The sequence below is a fragment of the Felis catus genome, chromosome D2, assembly GCF_018350175.1.
Source record: "Felis catus isolate Fca126 chromosome D2, F.catus_Fca126_mat1.0, whole genome shotgun sequence".
NCBI lineage: Eukaryota > Metazoa > Chordata > Mammalia > Carnivora > Felidae > Felis > Felis catus.
Genome location: NC_058378.1, coordinates 51,901,774 through 51,905,402, shown reverse-complemented (window position 1 = coordinate 51,905,402; position 3,629 = coordinate 51,901,774).

Here is a 3,629-nt window from a genome sequence, read left to right as displayed (position 1 = left end):
CCTGTCTGTCTTATTTAGTGCTCTGTCCATAATATCTAATACAGAGCTCAGCAAAATAAACATTCACTGCAGTGAAGAGCAAAAGATGTCACTGCAGGCGTGGGGAAGTTTAACTGGGCATTAATCCTGGCATTCCAGATATCTGACTAGATCTCTCAGTAGATGCTCTGGAATCTTAGATGCTAAAGAACTCTTTCCTATTAGTAAGAGGATCTGCAGGCAGGAGTTGAAAACATATGTGTTACCGTCCTACAGGCTTGGGTTCAAAACTTAGTATCTACGCTCTCTCCTTAAGACTGCAGTCATGTAACAGAACACGAGAGCTTCCCTTCCCTCATTTACAAAATGCCCCCATCATATCAGCAACTCAGAATTGTTGTGGAATTTAAATGAGATAATATATGTAAGGCATTTAGCAGAGCAAATGTTTACTCGATGGCAGCTCTGATAATGAGAGGGGTGTGAAAAAGAAAATGTTCCAAGAAAAAATGTGTCCTGAACCACAGGAGATTTATTTTGAGCAGCAGGACCTGAAGCTTATAGTTTTAAGGCTAAGAACTTTGAGAGTGTGGGTGTGGGGTGCCTATGACTCTGCATATGGGACTAGTGAGGAGAGGCTTACAGGACCTGTGAGGTGTGAGAGGTAGGAATCACATGAAGACTACATGTCAGAAAGGTCTTTGCAGACCATGAAGGAGGAACAGTGTGAGGATTTATACACTTACAGCCTGAACACTGTAAGAGTTAATAATGGGCCACTAGTAGGCTCATGTCTTGTTTATTTATAGAAATGCCTTAGGGAGCTAGAGAAGGGGAGGGAAAGGGAAGAATGTGTTTCTGTACCGGAGTGTGTGTGTGTGTGTGTGTGTGTGTGTGTGTGTGTGTGTGTGATAGACAGACAGACAGACAGAAATGGGGCACAGGGTTGGGAGAGAGGGAGAGAAATTTCCAGGTTCCATTTTTCCCGGACTTCCATTTAACATATACATCCTGCCCTTCCCCTTCTCCCTTCTCCTCTTCTCCACTCCCTTATCTCCCAGCTGTCTTAGTGCCACCTCCTCTGGCAAGTGCTGTCTGGACACCTTGTCTGACCTTGAACTATCACTCAATCCTTCTCCCTCAGCCAGGGAGAGCCGAGTCCTGGCAGAGGCCACGCTGAAAATAATTTAGTATGAAAGCTGGGCTTGTTCTCTTCAAAGAGTACAGCAGTCTAAAGAGAAGGGATGAGAGAGTTCCCCCACCCCACCTCCACTCCCTCCAAGTCCTCTCTTGGAAACTACCCTTCCCCTTCCGGGGATGACCCCCGTCCTTAATGAAATGAGAGAAACAGAACATCAAGACTTGTTTCCTTTTCAAATGAAAAGACTGACCATGCTGAAGTGCATTTTAAATGCTGTCTGGCGAGTGTGGGTGGTGGGAGGAGGGGAGAAGGCCGACTTGCCCTTTCTCTTCTATTTATCTGGGAACCTAGCCCACCCACACTTTCTCCATAAGACCAGAAGGGCAATGTATCATTGTGGGAGAGATACTGCAGTTTCTCCAAGTAGAAACCTAGCTCTTAGAGTCTTCTTCATTTACAAGGTCAGCTGTGTTCTTTGAACATGTTAGTATTTAAAGGGATGGAAACTGGACAGGAGCCACCAAAGAAGTTTTAGGTAAGATCTCTACTCCAGGTCCTATGCCAAGGACAGTTGGAAAAGAAAAGGAAGGCTTAAAACATCGGGAGCTGTAAGGAGTCGGATGGAAGGAGCAGCTCTGGAGGAGCAGAGTACTTGGGAATGGATTCTTGAGTTGAGACACAGATGAGTGGATCTGGACAGGCAGGAAAAGAGATATTGTTCTAGAAGGGCACAAGAGCAAGGGCAAAGGCAGGAAGTGGCAATGACTATACTGTGGTGGGAAAGCAAAGAGATAAATTTGCTTGGCTATAAGGCTGGAGGCTGCAGTAAAGTAAGGTGCAAGTGAATGATGGGGATTGAAGAAAGTGGACTTTTTTTTTTTTTCTCTAGTTAACAGGGAGACAGATCGCCGTTTGTCTTTACCTAGAGGCAGTGCAATGAGAGCAGAGGGTTAGAAAGTCTGACCGGGATGGTTCAGGGAGAGGTAAGCAGTGGAAATTCCATGGGGTGGTCACTTCAGGTGAGGAGGGACAAAAACCTGGGCTGGGCTGGGCAGTGGGCCTGACTGGATGCGAGAAGAGCAACGCAGGCCCAGGCCCTCTGTGCGAGCTGCTCTTGTGGCCTGAGCGCAGAATGAGAAAAGGCTCTTGGCTGGGCCAGCATGGCCATAGTTGTCCAGTTAAGGAAAAATGGCTTGTTGTTAACGTGGATGACTCATATGATAGTGCTGGGTGCACAGATGCTCTTGAGGCCTCTGACTAAACTCAAGGAAAAGTACAACATCGTAGCTGTTGGTTTCTAGTTGTTTGGTTTGTAGTTGGCAGTGATGGCCAAGAACTGAAGGTCAGGGGGCATGCTTTTTATTTGGCTTAGTGAGTGACAGAGTGAGTGGTTCTTTGTAGAAAATCTAATTCTCAGAATTTCAATTGCTAACTAACTCTTTCATTAGAAAGAAGTCATGTACTTATCAACCTTTTTTTTTTTTAAGAGCCTGTAATTGAACAATGAAGATACCTAAACAAAATGGTTAATGAAGAACTTGTACTAAAGTTTATCTGTTAAAAAGAGGCATCTTCCTTAAGGACTTCGTAACTCAGAGCCTACTGAGTATTCCTTTATACACAATTTTAATTAAATCACCTTCTTGTCTCCTGGCCCACAGAGCAGTCAAACGTCAGGAAGTGTTTGAGTGTGTCAAAAGAGTTATGTGTGCTTGTGTATGTGTATGTATATGTGTGATGGGGGTGGCAGTCACAATGGCAGCAATGAAATGAAATGGTTAATAATAAGATAGGAAGAGACAACATAAAACAGTTTAAAAAACCCAAGAAGCAGAGCAGCCTGGGACTACTGAGTGTCCAAAACCCTGCATAATTCATAAGGGCATTTCTGCATGGTATAGTCACTGAGTTTCACAATGATAACCTTGAATTCTTAAGAGAAGATTAAGTTATATTCCACATATTCTGTTTAAGGAGATTGGTAAGGACCTAACACTTTGCAGAAAGATTTCCATTTTTATGAGGGGTAATAAATTCAAATGCCTTCAAGAGGCAGTGGGTAATGCAAATGAGTGAAATAGACCAGGTGCACACAATTGAAGGTGTGGTCCATCCAATGACATGGAAATTCAATAAAAGAAAAAAATACTGTTGGTGCCAATGGAAACATACGTGTCAGCTGAGTAAGCCAGGAGGCTGTCACTGTGAGATTCCTGGTGTAAGTGGTTAAATTTCAGCTTTAGTGCTGAAAGCTTTTGAAAAAGTCCTGAATGAGGAAGAATTTGTTTCCCAGATGCAGGTAAATGAACTGCTGGTCTATGTATATGTCAGATACTTTGTACTTCCCCCTAAATTCAGGTGGCATATCTATTGATGGTGACGAAATTAAGTTTGCTTATGGATTAAAGCTGGTAGACTATAACAGGTTGTAACTGCCTTTGGGGATTCTTCCTTTACATAATTAATGAAACATTTACAAGTTTGGAAAGACATAAAATGGGCTGAATTG